This window comes from Trichechus manatus, unplaced genomic scaffold, assembly GCF_000243295.1.
Source record: "Trichechus manatus latirostris isolate Lorelei unplaced genomic scaffold, TriManLat1.0 scaffold00395, whole genome shotgun sequence".
NCBI lineage: Eukaryota > Metazoa > Chordata > Mammalia > Sirenia > Trichechidae > Trichechus > Trichechus manatus.
Window position 1 is genome coordinate 177,574 of NW_004444331.1, and position 10,556 is coordinate 188,129.

Sequence of the window (10,556 nt, forward strand, 5' to 3'; positions counted from 1 at the left end):
GCTGAAGTCTTTTATAGGGACAGGATTATTGATCTTTTGTGCTAGTTTCCCATTGAGGTGATGATGTCATAGATGAGTTAACCTACTGGTAATCTTAGAGGTTATCTGGTGACATCTTTGGGGATTTTCTGGCGACATTCTGCTTTTTCTTGTCACAAGATGGGTGCTTTGTTTGGTTTTTCATTCTTAGATCATTATCACTTGTTTTCCACCCTCCAGGGAGGAACATCGTTAATCTTAAACCTTTTTATAGAGACGGGAACCGGAGGGACAAATCACAAGACAATGTGGCCGTTAGCAATGGGGAGTTAATAACAGTGAGCTGGGCCTATGCAGCCTCTTCCAATACCCCCTTTTATTAGAAATTTCTCAATCTTGGGAAACAGGGCATCGCTTCTTTTCTGGCTACTTCCTGCTGGTTAGGGGCATCGCTAGGGTGAGAAACCTCCCGATATCCACTAGGGTCTATAGGCGGAGGGTGAGTTAGAGTGGAAGTCTGCTGCATCCCGGTGAATTAGATGATGTGCATCCCCAGAGCCCAGAAAAGGGTTTTCTCGACTTACCAGGGTAAAAATTTCTCCCGCCTTAAGGGTTTTTGTAGTTCCTTTTGTTAATATTCTCGTAAAACAGGGAAGACAAAAACAAACTAGAATGATCACTATTCTTAAGGTTCCTCTTTCAGGCTCTTTTATGGGCCCACTTAACTGGACCTACCGGAGTTAGGGTTGAGACTACACACGGGAGGGTCAGAGTGTCCCCAGCTTGCAGGATCAATGTCCCCTCTGCCTGTAGGATCACCGGCAAATTTTCTGTCCAGGTCTCCTGGAAAAATAGAGAGATATTAGGGAAATACGGTCAAAATCATTGTGCTGTAGGCTTCTTGAACTTGTACTTCAGGCCCTGAATTGGAGCACAAGAGTATGGTGGCTCTTTGTTTTCTACTTCTTTCTCTTCTTCTGGTGGGGTTGCTTTTATTCTTGAATGATGCACCCACACAGCTACTCTTGCTAACTTCAGAGAGTGGATGGTCAGGAGAACTTCAGAAGGTCCCTCCCACTGAGAGGCCAGTTGATCTTCTGCAGGTCGATTCTTCCAGGCCTTCAACAGGACCCGATCTCCGATCTCTGGGTTGGAACCTGTGGAGGGAAGTGCCAGAAGGAAAAGATAAACGAGAAGAAGCATACTGATTAACAGTGTTTATGACAGCTCTCAGAGAACGGACCCAGTCTCTTTTCTCTACCTCAGTCATCACTGAGGTGGGGAAAGTCGACTTTTTCAGGAATGGTCTTCCATATATTAACTTGTAAGGGCTCAATTTGAGCTCACTTCGAGGGGCTACCTGGATACTGAGCAGGGCAGTGGGGAGAACTTGTATCTAAGTGGAGCTCATCTCCTGGCAAAGTTTGGCCAAGGCCTTTTTCAGAGTATGGTTCATCTTTTTGGTCTCTCTAGGCGATTGTGGTCTCTAGGCTGAGTACACTTTCCGGTTTATATCTAAAACCTTATTGACTTCTTGGGTGACTGTTGCCGTAAACGCTCCTCTGTTGTCACTCTGTACTGAGATTGGAAGACCAAAACAGGATATGATTTCTTTGAGTAACACCTTGGTCACTTCTTGGGCTTGTTCTGTTAGACAAAGGAAAGCCTCTACCCACCCTGAGTAGGTGTCCACAAAAATCAGCAGATATTTAAAATTTCCAGGTGTCCGGGGCATTATACCACTGCCACCTAAAGGGGATCATTGATCGCCTTCAGGAGTTCTAGGATTTCTAGTACATGTTTTATTTCTTTGTTGGCAGATTCAGAAGTCCCCTTTTTCCTACAAGGCACCATGTGAGTGAAGGACCAGATGGGCATATTTATTATCAGTATACACAGTTATGCGTCTTCTTATTCCTAGTCGCAGGGCCCACCCGAGGACTATGAGTTCAGCCTTTTGAGCTGAAGTGCTGGCAGGAAGTGGAGCTGCCTCTAAGACCTCAGTTCGTGTCACCACCACATATCCCGCCTTGTGGCATCCTTCATATAGAAAGCTATTGCCATCTGTATACATTTCTATCCCTGGGTCAGTCAAGGGAACATCTGAGAATCTGGTCTGCTAGAATAAACTTCTTCAATTATTTCTAGGCAGTCATGTACGGGGGCATCTTCCAAAATAGGCAGCAATGTGGTGGGACTGAGGGAGGAGACAGCCTTCAGAACCACGTTTGAGTTGTCTAACAAGATTGCCTGACATTTTCCCATCCGTCCTGCCGTGAGCCAAAAAGACTCCCCTTTTATTCCAAAAGAGGAAAAACTGTATGTGGTGTGTTTACCATTACCTTTTGTCCAAGGGTGAATTTCTTGGCTTCCTGCAACAGGTCACATGTTGCAGCCACGGCTGGAAGACAAGGGGGCCATCCCCAGGCCATGTTGTCCAGCTGTTTTGAAAAGTAGGCCAGCGGTTGTGTGGCTGGTCCCATGGTTTGAGTTAGTACCCCCACAGCAATTCCCTGTCTTAATATCAGTTTATTCAATGGCAAATACAGGCTGAGACTTGGAGTGTAGAGGAATACAAAAGAAGGCATCTTTCTAGTCTATTATTGAAAACCAAGCACACTGACTCGGTACAGTAACCAAGAGAATATATGGCTTTGGCACAATCGGATGAATGTCCTCTACTACTTGATTTTTCTTAGGTCTTGAACAGACCAATATTCTCTTGTCCCCGGTTTCAACACCGGTACGATAGCAAAATTTTAAAAGTCCAGTTTTTATGTATCGATGCACCAATGGTGTGATCCCTTCTAAAGATTCTTTGCAGAGGGGATACTGTCTCTGGTTTATGATAGGTGCTCTAGGTTTTAAAGTATTTTTAACCGGTGCGGCTGACAGGGCTCATCCAGGCCTTTCTTATGCCCAGACCTCTGGATTCACCTTTTGTTGAATATGGAAAGGAGTGCCACTACGTGTCACTATTTTTTCTTGTGATAGTGTCGCCTGCAAGGCACATGCATTTTCAGGTGGGATTTGTAGAAACAGAACGGAACAACTCCGCCATCCTATTTGGGTTACTCTGATAAGGAGGATTGTGATTCTTTTAACTATACAAGTTGGAGATAGAGAAAGGAGTATGTACTAACATTGTTCCTCCTTCGGCTGGAATTGTTCTCAAAGGAAATTGCCCTGCCCAAGCTCCGGCAGTACCCTCACCGAAAACAGTACCCAGACGAGTGTGTGTAGTGGGGGAAGACCATACCTGATGAAGTCGGACTCTTACTTCACGATTTCCTTCCTTCATCAGTTTCTCTCAAGCTGGCTGGACTAGAATCAGGCTCAGCTCTTTCTGTGAGGGTCTGCCGTCATTCTTTGACCTGACCTGTGGGCTTCTACCGCACCTTCGCTATATGGCGGGGGGAGCCGAAGCGGTTATAGGGGCTATTCCTTCTAAGAGGGGACCTGCCGGTGAGGATTCAGGAAGCACTTTTGCCTTCAGCTTTTCCTGGAAAAGAACCTGGTTAGAGGGATTTAAAGTTTGATAGAGAGAAGTGAAAAGCTTGAATATAGGGAACTTTGTCTCAATTTTCTTACAAAACAAGTCAAGCTGAAAAATCGTGCCATAAGCCAAAGACCCATTTTGGAGACAATGTTTCTGGTCCCCCAGCTGGTATTGGGGCCATACATTATTCCATAAGCATATCATTCTCTTTCTTGTCATAGGCTCATAGCTATACCTCCTCCAGTTTGTTAGAATGCAGCCTAGAGGAGATTTGGCTGGGATAGATGGACCTCCCCCCATAATAGGTGTTTGTTTATGCGTAAGCAGCAGCAGTAACTGCTTTTCATGTGCCTCAACAGCAATTACATTTTGCAAAAACTCAGATTGAATATTAATATAAATATAGCAGCATTTATCTATTTAGGCACAAACTGTTTCTTGAGAGAATAACAGGAAAGGCTAATACTATTCTATTTTGTAAAATCATAGCTCAAATTTTAGACACTTCTTTGGTTATGATAGTCACGACTTTGCTAAGTTTACCAACAGAACTTCTAATTCAAGTGTTACAATATCTAAACCCATTAGTTAGACACTTCAGGAGAAAGGAAAATGATTTCTTATATCTAGAAAGTAGAACCTTAAAACATCAGCAATATTCTCATGTAAAACCCATAGTTTCCTTTTGTTTACTCAGTCTTATGTAGTTAATTTCTGTTCCATGTGATTCTGGATCAGTCGCAGTCTGTGAACTCATCAGCTTCTGCATAAGCATTCTGGAAAATTTGATTGAGTCTAGTCATAGTCCTTTTAGCAAGTCCAACATAGTCCATCTTTTTGTTGCGATATTTTGGTCAGCAAATCAGCCAAGTGAAATCTTATCTGCAGATGACAAAACTTAATATGGCCATGATTAACTTATAAAAATAACACTCTTAATAGTGAAAGACCTGATAGAAGTTAATTACAAGTGCAATGTAAAGGCCAAATAAAACCAGTTAAAAAGAAAATAAAAACTTTAGATAAAAATATTTCTAAATATAACCACTAACCGTATTCAAGAACTTCAGATGTAATACATAATAATTTTGAGACAAAATACCATATAGTCAGGATATACCAAGAATATACCAACCACCTAAACACCTGAATTGTAATAAAAAAAACTTCATAGGTAAATGACGTGAATTCTGTAATCAAACCATTGGCTTTGATGATGTTAGATTCAAAAAGATAAAGCTGCAACCAAGTTAGCAACAAGGGAATAATAATCTTATAGGCCACTGTGAAACAAACTTAAGTTATTTAACCAAAGATCTTAAAGTAACAACCTTAGCTTTCTTTTCTAAAAGCCATGTGGCTTAGTATTCAGACTCAGGAATCTTAATTCTAATGAGAGGCCAAACCTTCGTCTTCCAGGCAGATTACACAAAGAATAAATTAACCCTTTAACTCAGAAATTAAAGAAAACTGCTATTTTAACATGGAGAAACCCAATTCTTTGTTTTATATGCTACTTAACATTAAAATTCCTAAAAATCTCATAAATTAAACCAGTAAACTTTTAGTCAGATAAAACTTGACCATATCAAATAAATTTCTTTTTCAGTAAACCTCTTAAACGTTGTCTTTGTTGCATATCTTTTATAGTGCAACCCTTTCAATGGCAAAAATCAACACTCATTAGCAGACTTAAACATATATATATCTGTCTATCCTTTCCCTTGTGGCATAAAAAGCAAAAGTATATAAACTTAATAACATCACTAAGTTACCCAAAATGTCAAAATTATTTTAAGCCTATACATCATAAAACGTAACTGTTGTTGAAAGGAAAGTCTATTTAAACATTCTAAGATTTCGTTCAACTTTTACTACTTCTCATATTTTTCCCAGTCTAATGTTAGCCCTTAAAGATTGTATCAACTGGCTTTGGAAATCGCAAAGTCTCTCTTCTTAATTGACCAATTCATTGATATGGATATAACCTTAAGTGTCTGGCTACTGCTGGAAACATTTTTCCAGGCCACTTCAGGTGCATCTCATTGTGATTTCTATTTTTTTTTTCTTTGACTTCTTAAAGTTCCCCTGTAATAGAGAGAACTTGTTTACAGTTTTATGATTAGGATCTGTCCAATTTCTGATAACTATAGCAAAGCAGCAATTTTTCTTATCTTTTGTGTTAAAAGAGTCTCCACCTAGCTGGAAAGGGTCTTTCAAAAGCTTCCCTGGAGCTACTCGACCTTGGAGACTGGGAGTTGGGGAGGACTGATTGTGCCCCGCTCTCACTCTCTTGACTCATGGAAGACATTTACATATGTTTAACTTGATGGAGGCCTTTTGAAAAGCTATCTACCCAGTAAATAGCAAAGCTCTTCAGCAATTTTGTAAATGAATCCAGCAATTCTTGGTAAGCAAGACTGGGGCATCATCCCAGTTAGTTTACATATGTTTAAATTGACCTAGGAATTTAAGGACAAGAGATAACTAATTTCATTTTTACTGTTCTGGAACTGCTACTTTTACTTTAAGACAAAACTATCCTTTTTCCTTAAATAAAACACATTTCATATCTAGCTTAAGTTACTTAGAAAGGTTTCGCTTTTAAGATTGACATAGTATAAAACATAAAGATCTTAGTGTACTTCTCAAATAGACCAAATTATATCAAAGTTTCTCCAAGTAGCTTTTAAAAATCTAAATCATAAGACAGACACAAGACGCAGTTTTTTCTGGACGAAGAAAGAACTGAGGTTCTGTGACTAGCCTTACAAAATACAGCAATTCTTAGCCATAGCCACCAATTTAATATAAGACAAACTTAGACACAATGCTCTAGACCAGAAGCAAGCACTTAGAATAAAAGGAGACAGAAAGACCACATAAACAGGTTCTAGATAAAACTTATTAACTTGCCAGAGCCTCTGATGGAGGAATATTAGACCTCTTGACAAAACCTGAGCATCAAGCAAAGTTCCTTAAGGAAAAAACAGACAACACAAATGAAAGCTCATTTTCCCCAAGTGGCCACTGAAATTGTAAGTTACTTCTAGTATACTCAGTTCATAGTGTTTTTAAATATTAACCCCAAACCAGTGAATCAATAGTTTGGGGGTGGGGGGAATCCAGGCTCATTTATCAAAGATGTTAAGGGATAAGGTTCAAGCTTTTGGTTTCCTTCTTTCTGAAGCTTTCTCTTAACAGCCGAATCAAGATGCCCAAGTTGATGGTATAATACTAGTTACACACAGACAATGAACAGGACAGACACAGAACCACAGTAAACAAATGGACAGGACAGACACAAAACCACAGTAAACGAATAAATCCTGCAAGCTGACGGAGATTTTCTTGACCCCCTTCAACCTCTCAGATGGCGCTGCTTGCCAGCAGAGGTGATCTTAGAGAATCTCAACCTCCCAGACACACGAGCATTCACACACCCAAAACCAGAACTCTAGAGTCACCAGGAGTCCCTACTTGTGAGCCTACTCATGGGGACGGTCATCTGGGAGCACCTGTCACCCCAGAAACCAAGGGCTCAGGTCCCGCTCTGGAAACCTTGGGCCTGCCCTATCTGCCCAGGCCCTGAGTGCAACAGGGAGAGGAGTCGCGGATTCACCTTGGGATCTCTCCTATGCATGTCTTGCTTTTCTTTCACTCACCTCTTTTGGCGTGGTTGGGGACCAGCGGTGCTGTGACAGACCCAGGTCTGGCCAACAGTCTCCCCAGAGGCAAATGAAACCTCTTGCGGCTGCTTGTCAGGAGAGCTGTTGATCGGTCCCAGGCCCTGCCCCGGGGCTGCTGAGTCTCAAGCGGCTTGAGCTCTCCGTACGGGCCACCAAATTTGTTACTGCAATAACATGGCCACCTGCCACAATAGCCAATTCTGAGACAGTGGTGAGGTGAGCAGCAAGATGTTTATTATATATTGATATATAGGAGACGGAGGGGAATAGATTCCTCCAAAAAACCCGTCTCTGCCACTGGAGATTGGCTGAAGTCTTTTATAGAGACAGGATTATGGATCTTTTGTGGTAGTTTCCCCTTGAGGTGATGATGTCTTAGATGAGTTAACCTTCTACTGGTATTCTTAGAGGTTATCTGGTGACATTTTGGAGATTATCTGGCGACATCCTGCTTTTTCTTGTCACAAGATGGGTGCTTTGTTTGGTTTTTCATTCTTAGATCATTATCACTTGTTTTCCACCCTCCAGGGAGGAACATCGTTAATCTTAAACCTGTTTGTAGAGACTGGAACCGGAGGGACAAATCACGAGACAATGTGGCCGTTAGCAATGGGGAGTAAATAATAGTGAGCTGGGCCTATGCAGCCTCTTCCAAATCCACTACAAAAGGCCTTAAGGATTGTGACATGCAGCTTGTTGGCTTTGTCTTTAGCTTCTTTGAGAAGGGCACTGGCCATTATGCCCGTATCTAAAGCTAAATCGTTTTGGGGATCTTCCCATTCAGCACATTCTAACCATAATTTTGCTTCCCTAGGGCCAACTAACATATGGATTAATTGATATAAATCAGGCAATCCTGGCTGGTAAGCATTAATAAGGACTATGAATTCTGTAGTAAATCTATGAGGACCCCCACGTCATGAATAGGATCATTTGTATTTGAATTTTTAATAGATTCTCTAGGGGAAAAAAAAAAGGAAGTTCAGGTAGAGAACTTTTAGAAGGACGTGGAAGCAGAAGACTTTATAGAGAAGAAGTTGAAGGCAGGGGGGCAAGGGAGCTGCAGCAAGGGGTGCAAGTACAGCAGAGCTCTGGCTTTCTAATTCTTTATTTTTCTTAGTTAATTCAGAAACTGAATTCTGCAATTCTTTATTCTGTTCAGTCAATTTAGATACAGAATTCTGCAAAGAAGGTACTATACTCTGTTGGTGGTGTTTCATGGCTTTAAATTGCCAGTCAGAAAAAATGTCCAATTGCAATTTTTTAATGCAGGACTTCCTCTGTTCTAATTCATTGCACAGATGATTCAAACTAGCAAATTCAAAAGTTCCATAATTTTGCCATTCATCCAAACTGCCTTTAGTAAATTCATGCCAAGCAGACAAAAGTAAGCAAGAGGAAGAACCATAATGTTTATTCATATAATGAGCAGGAGTTTTCAAAGGAAACTCTGTTTTGCTCTCCAAATTAGCATTCTCCCTATTTTCAGAAGTAGTGTAAATTAGCTTCAGAAGCTTTTCAAACAAAATGTCAGAGCTCTCAGCTTCTCAGAACCAGCTAATTTCTTTAACAAAAGACTGCCACAGAGTTTGGAAATGCAAGTTTCTTAGGGTTCTGAGGGCCTTAAACAATGACCCTGAGGCACCTGAAACAAAGGAACTTATGTTCCATTCAAAAGATAGAGAGAAGAAAAAGACAAATCTTCCAATAAGTCAGGGAGCCTCTACACAAAGTAAGTGGGGCTAGGACCCAAGAGGTGTTTACCTGCCACAACTCCCGGGATCCTGCAGAAAGTGGATAGGCCCAAGAGGCTTTGCTGGCACCAGAAGCTCTGGTTTTCTTTCTGCCCTGGATGCTGCAGAGGTAAAATCCTTTGGGTCCCTTCCTGGTGTTGCAATAAATATCTTAGTGAAGTCACCAGACCAACACTCGGATTGGATATTAAAAACAAATAAAATGTATTGAAGGAATAAACCGCATGAAAGCATGCATTCAGTTTGGCTGTATAGGTATGCTCTACCTTTCAGGGAAAACTAAGAGAGTTAACAAGTAGCTTGAGTGCAGGGAACAGTTTTACATCAAAGCAATGGCAAGAAACGAGGTGAGATTTACAAGGGTGGCAATTAACTGTGAAACTTTCTTTACATCAGTTTCTAGTCTAACACAAATCTCTCATACTTGATACAATTTAACTCAGGCAATATTTCTAAAATGAAAAGTAGAAACAATTTTGACATGAATGTTTTGTGATATGCAAGTTAGTGATATATTTGCAGCTGGGCCAACTTAACTTGTAATCTTTGGATACAGAACTGACCGTTAGGAAAGTGTAAATAAACTTTGCTTATTTAGCTGAGAGAGAGAGAGAATGCCTAGGAGCTTGCTGAGGAACTTCTTTTAAGGTAGTTAAAATAACATGTTTATCTATAAGCTCTAATTTGCTTTAACAACTCAATGAAGCTTTTTATAAGGCCAGCTGCGGGAACACTCTTAACAAGCATGGTTAGGCTTTGTTTTTCACAGGGCAAACTTTAACAGAAGCCAAATCGTTGTCAGGAGTGTAGAAGTAAAACCCTCAGTTTAATTTCAGAATGGAGTGCTTAATTTTAATTCTGAAATTCTCTCAATAGACCTACCAGCACCTCAAAATGTAAAAGTTCCTCACACACCAGAGACGTGTGGGGAAGGGGATTCACTCTCTCGATCGTAGGCACTTGTTATTTTTGTTGACGGAAAAGGTAACACCGAATGAGAGTGACATGTGCACAGCTTCACAAAGGTAAAGCATGTCATTAAAGGGTATACAAGAAAAAAAAGGATCTATCTTTATAATTTTGAAACAACAACCAAGAAAAAAATATGTGTGGGTATTGTTGTAGGGGAAAAACATCATAGAGTTTAGTAAAACAAAAAGAAAGTTTTATTTGCCATATATTCAAAGGGCAGAAGTGGGAAACGGACAACCATGCTGCCAGAGCCATGTCTGCCCGAGTCCAAGGAAATATCACAGTACAGACAAAAGTGGGAAAATGGATAAGCATGCTGCTAGAGCCATGTCTGTCCAAATCCAAAGAATATTACAGAACAGGCAAGAATGGGAAAACAGACAAGCATGCTGCCACAGCCATGTCTGCCGGAGTCCAAAGAACCATTAGTCATCAGTATATATTAACATTACAAATGGGCAAAACCATTGAAAGCTTAGCCTTTTCAGATTGGCTAGAAACTGTGATCCTACGTTTTGAATTGTCTTTCTTAACAATCATTGGTACAGGTTTCAGTAACAAGAGTCAGAGGGTCTTCATTGGTCCAACAAATTTCTACTCACTAAATGGTAATAGAAAAAGATAAGAGTGGAAAGTCTTTTGTGTTGTGTTTGATCAGCTTTA